This window comes from Pholcus phalangioides, unplaced genomic scaffold, assembly GCF_987345545.1.
Source record: "Pholcus phalangioides strain wild (caught in Gottingen) unplaced genomic scaffold, Ppha-v1.0 ptg000007l_1, whole genome shotgun sequence".
Classification (NCBI taxonomy): domain Eukaryota; kingdom Metazoa; phylum Arthropoda; class Arachnida; order Araneae; family Pholcidae; genus Pholcus; species Pholcus phalangioides.
In genome coordinates this window covers 53,498,452-53,510,612 of record NW_028301600.1, presented here as the reverse complement: position 1 = coordinate 53,510,612, position 12,161 = coordinate 53,498,452, and positions in this window count along the sequence as shown.

The following is a 12,161-nucleotide window of genomic DNA, read 5'->3' as shown; positions in this document are numbered from 1 at the left end:
GGGGCAATGTGTCTCAAACTTTTGTTATAGCGGATCCATTGCCTAGTCAACGTTCATCCGGGACTCCCCAGAAGAGTCTAAAAAACCCTTCAAAGCATCACACAGAAAAATTCAATATCGGCAGCACGCCGCGATGTACACTTTAACCACTGATCTTTCAACACAATTTCTAAGTACGCAAGCCTTCCACACATTTTTAGGGTTTCCGCAAGCCTCCTGTGCATTTTACAGGGTTTCGTATTTCAATGAGTATACAAGCATTTTCCGCGCACATCTAGAGATAGAAAGCATTCTGTACATATCTGGAGGTAGAAAAGCTATCTGTGTATATTTAGAAGTACACAAGCTATCTGTGTATATCTAGAAGTACAAAAGCTATCTGTGTATATCTAGAAGTACACAAGCTATCTGTGTATATCTAGAAGTACACAAGCTATCTGTGTATATCTAGGGACCATTCAAGCCTTCTACACAAATCTATATAGGATTTAATTAAGCCACCTACGCATTTCCAGGGGTACTTGAAGTATAAAAAGTAGGTAACACCATTGCTATAGACGTTCCGAGTATAATGAGATTCTACACAGAAAGTGCAACTTTTCCCGTGAACGGTGACAGATCTTCCAATTTCTGTAGGACGTTTTTATTCTTGAGGTAAATACACGTTCTGCATTAGTTTGGTATCTCGTCAAGAAGACTGTTCAAAATCGTCTGTGCAAAACTTTTATTAATCTTGCAAGTTCTGCTTATTACATGGTTATTTTTTCCTGGGCATCTTTTCCTTACGCATCTAATCGAAAGCCGGTTTTAGTGGCCAGTCTACCAGACGTCTACCGGGAGCATCACAGGAGTGTTCAAAAATAATTCACACACACACACAGGTACGATATAAATATGCTGGAAATTTTTATATACAGTGGATCACGCTTATAATGTTTTTCAAAATATCGTCATGGAAAAACATTTTAAGTGAGAAAACGCTTTTTTAAACGGGAAATTTTAATCAGAATTTGTTAGAGCTGGGACCACGAAAATAAGTCGTACTAAGCGGGGAAAACGTTGTAAGTGGGAACGTTATAAGTTTCTATCACTTTTCAATGAACTAGTTACGTCATTGGTTCTGTGTAGGTGAGCATTGTTGTCCATTTTCAGAAAACTGAGGTAAATTAATCCATGAAAAAGACGAAAACAAGGCCTAGAAAAATCACTGAAGAACATTTTTTCTTAATCGTGACGTACTCTGGTCTGAAATTAAACACCGAAAAAACTCAGTTATAACAATATCAAAAATTTCAAGACATTTCGTCGTAATTATAGAGGTTGACGTTTTTAAGGCTTTTTTTTGACAAAAAATATAATCAGGTGTAAAGTGACTACATACCCTAGCGGACTCATCGAGGGTAGAAAAATTAGTTTTCTGTTCGAAGTGACGTCAAAGTAACGTCTAATATCGTTAAAAAAAGAACGGCATAAAGAACAGCTATTCGCTATAGGGATAATTAGAGATGACAATTATATGTCCCGGATTATATGCGCTAAAAAATGGCAAAATATGCTCTAAAAATTAGAAAAATATGCACCAGAAGTGCGCGCTGAAGTATGCATTAAGATGATAAGATAAATTACGCGCAATCAATAAAGAAAAATCTTATATAATATGCCCTGAAATCAAAAATATGTGCGAAAAATGAAAACAAATCCATCTAATATAATGCCGAAGTATGGCACAAAAAGTGAAAAATATGCGAAAAAAAGAAAAAAAAATATGCATGTGAAAGTACCGAAAAAAAAAATTCATGAAAATTGTGTGAGAATATGCAATAAAAATACCGAAACATGTATGAAAGAAAAAAATGTCTTATATAGAACATCTTCACATAGGATGAATATAGGGTGGTAACTATATCGACAGCCTAATATAATTACACACGTGATTCTTCGTGAAAAATACGGAAAAGTGTTTTTTTTCAGTTTTTTCGATTTGACCTATAACTCATGCGTTATAACACTTTAAAAATTGGTGACGTCACTTCAAGTAAATTTATTAACATTTCAGCGCGACAAAGATCAATTGCAGTCACAAGGAAATTAAAAACCTTCATTGTAACATGAGGAATTTGGTATGGAAATGTGACTCGATCAACAGAAAAAATAAAAAATCCGAAATCACTAAGTTTTTTTTTTATATTGAATATGCGAATTAATAAAATATAACTAGTTTGGTTACAAGTTTCTGACTGAATCGCTGCTATTATTTTACTGTTCCCATCAGTCACCTCGTCAAGCTAGGAGGAGAGAGGAAAAAGTCACTACATTGAGACGAAAAAGTGCCAATCGTGCAATAAGATGTCCGAGCTTGGCTTCTATCGGGACTGAATATCTCAGTTCATTTCCAAGAAGAGTGTAATTATTGGGCGATTGATAGTTATCCCCTGTATATTACATGTATATTGGAAAATACTGTATATGTATAATGTACGTCCTATATGTGTGAGAAGAATTAAAAAAAAATAATTTCAATGCAATATTTTAATGAAAAATATGCATTTAAAAATACCGAAGTTACCCTAAAAATTATAGACATGCGCAAAAGAGCAATATGCACACAAAAATGGAAAAAATATGTAAATATTGAAAGCACTGAGAGAAGTATGCCCTAAGAGAAAAGAAAAATTTTCAGTAAAACTAAAAAATTCGCTGAAAAAAAATGAAGAACACGTGTATTTAGAGAGAAGTGCAAAAATATGCAGTTAAAAATTCCTAAATACATACCCTAAAATGAACAACGCTCAATTGGCAAAATATTTTTTTCAAAAAAAATTAATAAATTTGATTAAATTTTAAGAATGGAAAGATAAAAATAGTCTTGCAAACATTAGAATACAATGCCATCAATAGAAAAAATGCTAAAAATATGCACTTACTCTAAAATTTCGGTGATTTTATGCATTTATACGCATTAATTATCAAAAATGCTAAAATATGCAATTGCATATAATCCGGGCTCTAGTGATAATACCGACAAGACACTGCACATTGATGGCAGATGATCAGTCGGCCTTGGCAACACCATCTATAGCAGTAGGCATCCACGCGAAGTTCATGATGTTACTGAAGAAGGTCATCTCACCTATAACCATTGGATGCACTGCAAAAAAGGGTAAAGATGTGCAAAAGGTAACGAAGGGTACTATGCATCGGTCTGCTATATCGAATAGCTATGGGTGTGATGACCTTCAGTGACGTAACGAGTCTCGCGCAGAGGCCTTCTGCTATAGATGGTGTTGGCCCGGGTTTCCAGTGGCTATAAGTTTTTATTACGTTATGATTACGGTGACAATATCTAATCGCAAGAAATGCGGGACATTGGGATCATAAATAAGGGATATAGCCATTCTCGTAAAAATTGTTGCTAATTAATATCGAAATTATCAAATATTGCTTATAACCATTGGCGAGAAACAAAATTCACCTGCAGTGGTTTCATTTACAAGTCTGCAGAGGTATTTCACAATTTCACAGAATTCAGCACACATGACACAAAATCACGGAAAAATACAGGAATGTACACCACGCGGATTATATCAGAGCGTCATGCATGCAATGAATTATTATTTTTTTTTCAATGTAGCTTTCAACAGAACAACAGACTATCATTTGCCTGAATGGCAAGAGCACAAGTTCTAGGGATTTCTCAGAGAAACATCATAAAAACGGAAGCAAAAGCGACGAAAAATGTGTCCTTATATCCGAGGTCGTTGCGTTTTAATTGACGTTATAAGCAAGGTTCATTACATTATTCTCAATGAAAATCAACCAGGACAGCCAATTATTGACGTTATAGTCGAAGTGTTGTTACAACCGAGTTTGACCGTGATCCTACGTGAGTGACATTACTTTCGAAGAGGTCACGGTTTGACCCTAAATAGGAAGAGTTTTGAAGATGAAAATTTGTGATGGCAAAATTTATTCGGGGAAAATCCTGTTGACATAAATGATCGGAAAGTCAAGTTCCTACATACAATCAATAGAAGATTGATTAATAGTGAAAAAACAAATGAAAAAATCTTTATCACAGACCGACGGACGTGAAAAAAAATTTACAAGCAGAATTATACGAAGCATCTGGAAACTTATCAGACGGACAAGAAAAATTTCAAAGCAGAAAATGCCGACAAAGAGAATCTGTTCATTCCCTCGAATAATTTTCATCTAATTTTTTTTATTCGGAAAAAAATAGAAGAGATTTCTATCATTTTTTTTTTATCATTCGAAAAAATGATTATTTCTTTACTTCTTGGCGCACGCGTTTTCAAAGTAATAATGTAGTTTATATATCGTACGCTTCACTTCATTACAAGAGTTTCGAGTGTAAGCAGTCAAAGGAATTACGAGTGATCAACTAAGACTTTGTAGATGGTGTGCAATTAAAAAAAGGAATGCAAAAACGTTTTCAAGCACAACGAATACGGGCGATAAACAAAATAATTATCAGATTGTAACTCCAGAAACGAAACATACTTGATAAATTGACTTGCAACAGAATGTTGAAAGATGCAAATGAAGAAAAATTCTTGACTTGAACGCGTTATGGATGGAAGGGAGTTTATTTTACCTTGAATCAATTTCCATAAATGTTTAACACTAGTGTAGCAGACTATGAGTGGCCCAGTTTTTGCCCTGGTTACTGTAAGTTGTATACCAAAGTAAGCCTTTTTAACGAAGTCGGTTATGCTGCGCTGCCGTTTTCTCGCACCGTATTTACCAAAAATGTAAAAAATTCTGGGTTATATATTTATACATCCCATATTTTACAATAAGCGCGTAATCATTGCACGTGCGGGGTGGAATAGAGCGAGTTACTGACCGAGCGGCACCTATAACATTTTATTTCATATTTATCATTTTACTGAGCAATTAATTTTAAATTCCAATAAAAATGTACTTTATTCGATCATATTTCCCAATACTGTTATTAAATAGGCTCACTCTGTTTTCTGATTTGTGGAAAATCTAGGTGATGGGGGGAAAAACCAAATGTCATTTTTATAATTAGCATGTGATTTCCGATTTGCTTAACATCTGCCATTCTGCAAACCCCAGATTCATGTTCGGTTGTTTAATTAGTAAATTATATATATTAGTTATATTTATATTGCTTGTATATTTATTATATTTGTATGATTAGCTTTTGTGGTTGTTTTTTCGGTAGGGTGATACCGGCCCATTCAGAACGGGAAAAAAATTCAATGATTAGGAGCCCCCTTTTTGCCATGGGGCCAGGTTCCTTTGATTCCTCGTTAAGGCGAACTGATATTCATGAAATTTTCATAGTGGTAACCAATTAAATATTTTGTATCATTCCATTTCTTTGTGGAGATGCAGTGGAACACCGTTTATACGATGTTCAAGAGACTAAAAACGTCGTATGAATGCAATAAATACATAACTGAAACCAAATATTAAATTGAAGTAAGCACGTTCAAATTCTCAAATTAAATGTTTTAATTTCATTTTCGGATTCTGCTTAAAAATTAGCTAAATATAAAGAATACTTGTGGGAAAATGTGAAACTGAACTACATTTCTCAAAGAAATCGTAATAAAAATATTACGTTTATTCAATCTTAAGGATCCTTACAATTTTTATAGGTGAAAAGGAAAAGTTTAAATCCCATTATTTCCGCAAGCAATAGATTTTATTTTGATAGATTCATTTCCATTTTTATTAGATCTTTCGAAACATTGAAATTATTTTGTTTAGGACTGGCTCATCGCATTTCCATAATTCTCAGACAATAAAACAAATCATTTTTGTGCCCACTTAAAAGTAATCATCAGCTTGCTGAATACTTATGTATATCAACTGTTGGCAATCACACTAAATTTTGACATTTTCGGCGAGTATATTCATAAACGATTATTTGTGACGTGTTCATGCCACCCACAAAAAAAAAAAATTCGGTTGACAGAAGTTGTATGTTTACCGAAATTTTGGGTTTGAGTCGAAATCAAAACGTCGTGTATTTGAGGTTGAGTGTCAAATGAAATATTTCGACATTAAAATGCATAGGAATGAATAGCGCCCGAAGCCAAACGTCGTATAAATTATGAAAATCGTATAACAGTCTTATAAACGGAATTCACTGTACATAAATGATCTACTGAAACTTTTGCTGTCATTAAAAAAATTTACTACAATATTTCAAAATTTAATATAATTATGAATCGTGTTTCAATTTTGGTCAATTATTTGAATTTCTATTCTCACGCAATTTATAACCTATGAAAGCTGTCCCAAATTGTTTGCACAGTGGATATATCTAACCATTGACTTCCGAAACATACTATCAATTACAAAAAAAAATTCAAATGGACTTGCTTCGAATGTCTCAAATTTCCCAAGGGGTCGCATAGATAAAAAAATAGAAAATTACCTTTTTGTGTAGACCCTATATAGTCAAACTTCCAAATAGCGGAATTTAAATTCGCAAGAACCTGTGCGTATTTTTAAATGCAATATCGACGGAGATATTTAAATTTTTGAGCAATTATCGCCATTTGCATTTGAGAAATTATCGAGGGTGTGATTCACAAATTGTGAAAAATTAAATTCAAAGTTATAAAAATTCTGTAATTGTCAAATACAAATAACGCAATAGGCGAAATAATAATGCCCAACGAGAGGTGGCTGATAAAAAAATGCCCATAACATGGATTTCATATATTTCAAAAATACAGCAACCCAATTAAAAATGCAATTACAAACAATGTATAATATTTTATAATGTATATATAATGCCCATAAAGAATACTTATGGTCAAGAAATGTAATTGTTATTCATTATGAACAAAAATAAAATAAAATGGTTGAGCTCATTTTATTTGTGTACAGTCCTTAAAATGGCAACTTTTGTGTCAAGAACTTGCCACCACAGTGATAAATTGCCAAAACAGTGATTTTATACACTTGATCTCTCTCGATAAATGTTGCATTTAAAAATAGAAAATTTTTTGCAAATGACTTTTTACAGCGGGATATACATTTCACTAATTGGAACTTTTAACTCACAGGTAACTATGAAATGTTAATTTCTACATTTTCTATGTATGTATTTTCACCTTAAAAAGATTTGATTTTAAGTAAACTGCACGTCACACATTCGAAAACTTGACGTTATTGAGAGTATGTTTCTTAAGTTAACAGTTGCAAAGATATCTGCTGTACAAACAATTTATGACAGCCTATACACATAAAATGCAATTGATTGAAATGAGTGAAACTTACTTGCTGCTGTATTAATTGCATAATCGACATAAAACCGGTATTGCGGTATTATATGTAAGAGAATCTAAGTAAACGCAATGATGATTCTCAAAGAGAACAGAATATCCGTCTTTACTAAAGCATTCAGCCCATGCTATGAGAATTGCGTATTGTTTCAAACACCGAAAAATAATCCCAAATGATATTTTTGTTCCTATTTGTATGCTTTAAAATCTTGCAAGGTCAAAAAATAAATCTTGAAGGATACTTGGCGCAATTGTCCAGAAGTCCATCCTATTGTTATGCGCGCCTCTTTTCCCTCTGAAGTTATAAATCATTCTTTGTGAACGGATGTTCTTGAAACCGTAAGAGTTTGCCATAGTGTGCGTATCAGGAATTTTCAGTGACAGCGTAACACGAGCGTAAAATTCTGTTTCATTGAGTGTTGGTAATACAAAAATATTAAAAACCGTACTCAAAAATATACGCTCGCTTTGTAGCATCGTCGACGCAGCTGTCATAAGAACTAAAAATATAAATGCATCAAGTTTAATAGAAGATATTTTATTCCTTTACTTATTGGACGTAACGTAACTGGGCGGTTTGATAGGCCGTAACTAGGACAAGAAAGGACTAAAAAGCCTCAACTTTTTTTTAACGATGATCTCTTTGCTACCACCTGAAACTTCCGCCCTTTAAATTTTTTCCGCCTTGGCGAAAAAAATTCACTTCCGTTCTTGTTTGATTAGAGTAATGATTACCAATCGTGATATATCTGGGCGATTCTAGATACTGCTGGATATTTGAGAGGCTAATCTCGGTCAAGATGTAGCCGAGAAAGTTAGAAATTCCTCGATTAGTATATAAAATGAAAGTAAAGATGCCGAAAAAATGCAGTGATTTTTTTTAATTGTTTAACTAACGTTCTAGAAATACAGGGTGGGCGAGAAGTCAATGTGTCATGGACACATTTTAAAAATAATTAAAAAATCAACCAATTGACATAGAAAGGTGCGGTTCGTACTAAAATAATTGTCTAGAGCTCGTTTTTTTTTTATTCTGCGATCATTTGATCATTGATCATTTTTGTCGCACCACGGTCATTTTCTGCACACGAGAGCTAAGTAGACCGGGACTTACAATTTATTGCCGATTCTGAACGGCATCCTTTTTTTATGCTCACCGAGAGGTTGGTGTGCTAACCCCTCGATGTGGGACACTGAGATAGCGATCTTTTTCTGTGGTCATATCGCCGTTTCTGTTGTCAGGAAAGTTTTTGACAAGGACGAACCTGGCATCAAACTCGCTACAACTCTGAAGTCTTTGGTACTTTAGGTGAACATCTTATCGAGACCAGGGCTACCGCATCTTTTTTTCCTCGATAAATTAAAAAATAGATCTAAATTTTACTCACAGATGGTACTTTATCACGAAAAACTCAACATAATTACCATTTCTTGGTCTCCAGAATTACCACCATTGATTTCTTCTTGAGATATGTAAAAGCAAAGTTTTCGCCACAGGGTGTAACCAACATCAAGGAACTGAAGACAAGAATCACGTAAGTGAATGTGACTTCCGCATTGATGTTAGTAGGCATGTGGGTTGAAATAGAGCATTGTGTTTGGAGGTAGCCAGAGCTACGAAGGGTGCTTATATTAAAATTTGGTGGGTTCGTGCAACGCAAATCGTAATAAACATTAACTATGCACTGGGGGCTGACGTCGTAAGAGCTATTTCTGTCCATGAGCAGTCCCGTTCAGCATTCATACATATGCTCTAAGGAATGAAAATGTGTCTCCTCTGTAGTTCAGTGGTTAGAACACTCGCCCGGACAGTGGAGAGATTGGTGATTCGATTCCCCACAGAGGAATGTGAATTTTGTTTCCGAACTATATCTCTATCTCCGCCTGGTTATACAGGCTTTCGTACTGTTTGCCACATTTTATATCGAATTTTCAGTAATACAGCGCCATCTGTGCGTGAAATTTTGAACTACAGTATTTTTTATTTCCCATTAAAAAAAACTAGGTTATAATAAGTATTTTAATATAAACCGCACCTTTTTATGGCAATTGGTTGATTTTTTTATTAGTTTTTAAAATGTGTCCAGGACTTCTTATCCATCTTGTACACGTTTCTGGAGTTTTCATTTCCTTTTTCCAATTCTATTTCACCGATCGGATTGATAAACTATTATACAGTCAACCCACAGATTTTGCGATTTTAATTCATTAACTGAAAACCGTTCTCCAACCGAAATAATTTTTCCCATAGAATCAATGTAAAACAAATTAATCCGTTCTTACTACCCCAAAAATTTCTTGTGAATTTTTATAACAGCTCCTGTGCTAATATTTAAACTAATGAAAATCATTGAACTAACACAAAAAATAACACTAGGTATGAAATAGATGAAATGAAAATTGACATGGCCATGTTCGTTGTCATCATTATCTTGGTGACGAAGCCCTCAATCTCTTCCATCTAAATTCATGGTTCTGTGAGACACTTGCTGCTAAGCATTGTCAATAAGAATTATGTAATGCAAGATATACTAAAATGTTATAATTCTTTGAGTGTTAACTAATTCTATTTCTATCCACATATTATTGCAAGAAAATCTTTGAAAAAAAATTCTTTGGTGTGGAGATTCTTAAAGTTTAAAATGACCTATTGATCCATGGATGGAGAACAGTAATCAAATTTGGAGGAGGGAGCTTTACCCTAACGAAATTTAATTATTCAACCAACTTTTCTGTCAAAAAAATCGACATATCGCAGACAATCAAAATATACTTTTTCGGGATTTTGTCCGTTTTTCATGTTTATAATGCTTGCTTTTCGCCGGCTTGTGCGTCGTAAACCAAGACTAGTATGTAAATCGAATCATTTTGTGGTGGTCGTAAACCAAGCCGTTCGTAAACCGAAGTTTGGCTATCTTAAGTCTTGATTCACACACACAAAGCCTGAAATAGCCAAAATGTCGTTTTATTAATTAACATTTGTCATAATGAAGTCTATCGGTTTTAGGCCTATATATATAGTCCAAGACCAGTTTGACAAGAACTTCGATTTAAAGACAATTATCTCATTGCTTTTGAAGTTGCATGGAAGTATTTCGATGATTATTGATTACATGGATATACAGGGCGTCTATAATCAAAAGACTATTTTAAAGTAGCCTATATACAGGCGAAACCAGTCATCAGAAAAAATTGTGATATTTTGTGGAGGACTTCATGAAGTGATGCGAATTTGTTTCGGGGATTTAGTTGCACATGTCCCCACCACGGTCCTTTTACTTTGAATACCTGTAGTAAATATGTAAATTTATGTGTGACGCAGCAGCTGTTATAAAACCTAGAAACATTCGCTGAGATCTTGTTTCTCAATATGTTTGCTGCTCACAATGACTAAGTTTACGAGATCGTGCTTTCTTGGCGAAATTGTTTTACCAAAACAGCAATTCCACAGTAACTGCTCTATGGAAATATTGGACTTGGAAGAGGATTCGATAAGGTCCAATGAATGTTGAAAACCTTCGGAGTATGGTAACGAAATTTGAAACCACATGATCGTTGGCTGTTCGTCCTGGAAGAGGAAGAAAACCAGTTTCTATAGATGCAGTACGAGGTTTCGCTTCAGATGGAAGAGGTTCAAATTCTCGCCTGACACTGGCGTGTAGCACAGGCGTTGGATAGACCACGTTCAACTGTCTATAAGATCATGCGGAATATCCTCCGATATTATCCGTACAAATTTCACTTGTGCAGCGACTGCTTCCACATGATTATGACGCTCAACTCCGGTTCTCACTGCAGTTTGTAGCTCGCGTTGAGGGGATTCAGAATGACCTTGAAATATCCTCTGGACAGACGAAGCGCATTTTCACTTGGATAGTGCAGTCAATACTCACAACTGCCGAATTTGGGAACCAGAAAATCCGCACACTATCTTAGAGGTTCCGTTGCATTCTCCAAAAGTGACGGTATGGTGTGGATTTACTGCATCATTTTTCCCGGTCCCTACTTCTACGAGGCGTTACGTTCTACATACAGGTCCAGTGACATGTTCGATCATCGGGAATTAATATGCATTGCTGTTACAGAACGAAATTGTTCCGGCTCTGCGAGCACGTCACTTGCAGACACAATCTTTATGCAAGACGGAGCTCCTCCACACATTGCAGTGTGTGTGTTAAGAATGTTCTTAAAACACATTTTACAGAAGGTGTCATCAGCCAGCATTTCCCTAATCTATGGCCTCAACAGACCTTAATCCATGCAATTTTTGGCTTTGGGGGCATTTGAAATGTCTGGTAAGTCGCGACAATCCAAGAACTTTAGCTGACCTTAAAGGCAGCATTTCACGCCACGTACTGAACATTTCTCCTCACACACTTCGGTCAGTTGTGGAACAAGCCATCTTGCGATTTCACATGGTATCTGAAAATGATGGCCATATCATATCGAACATGTTTTGTTGCAGTAACAATTGTGTTAAAATTGTGAACGTTTGCCTAAATGTGTTTTCTTAATTCGCCCTCTGGTGGCGACATGTGCAACTAATTTTTTTGCCCGTGGAACAAATTCGTATAACTTCATGAAGTCCTACACAAAATTTCACAATTATCTGATGACTGGTTTCCCCTGTAGGCTACTTTAAAATAGGGCCTTTTAATTATGAACGCCCTGTATTACAACAGTGACCGTGGAAAATATTCGAAATGGAGACTTGTTTAAAGCCAGGGCCACACTCGTGTCCCGCCTGGTTTAATAGTCATTCCCAAATATTTGCTCCCAATATTCGCCTTTTCCTGGTACAAAGAAACGGCAACGGCATAGGCTGGCTACACACTGGCCCAATGTCCCCCAATATTTTTTGCTTCCAGA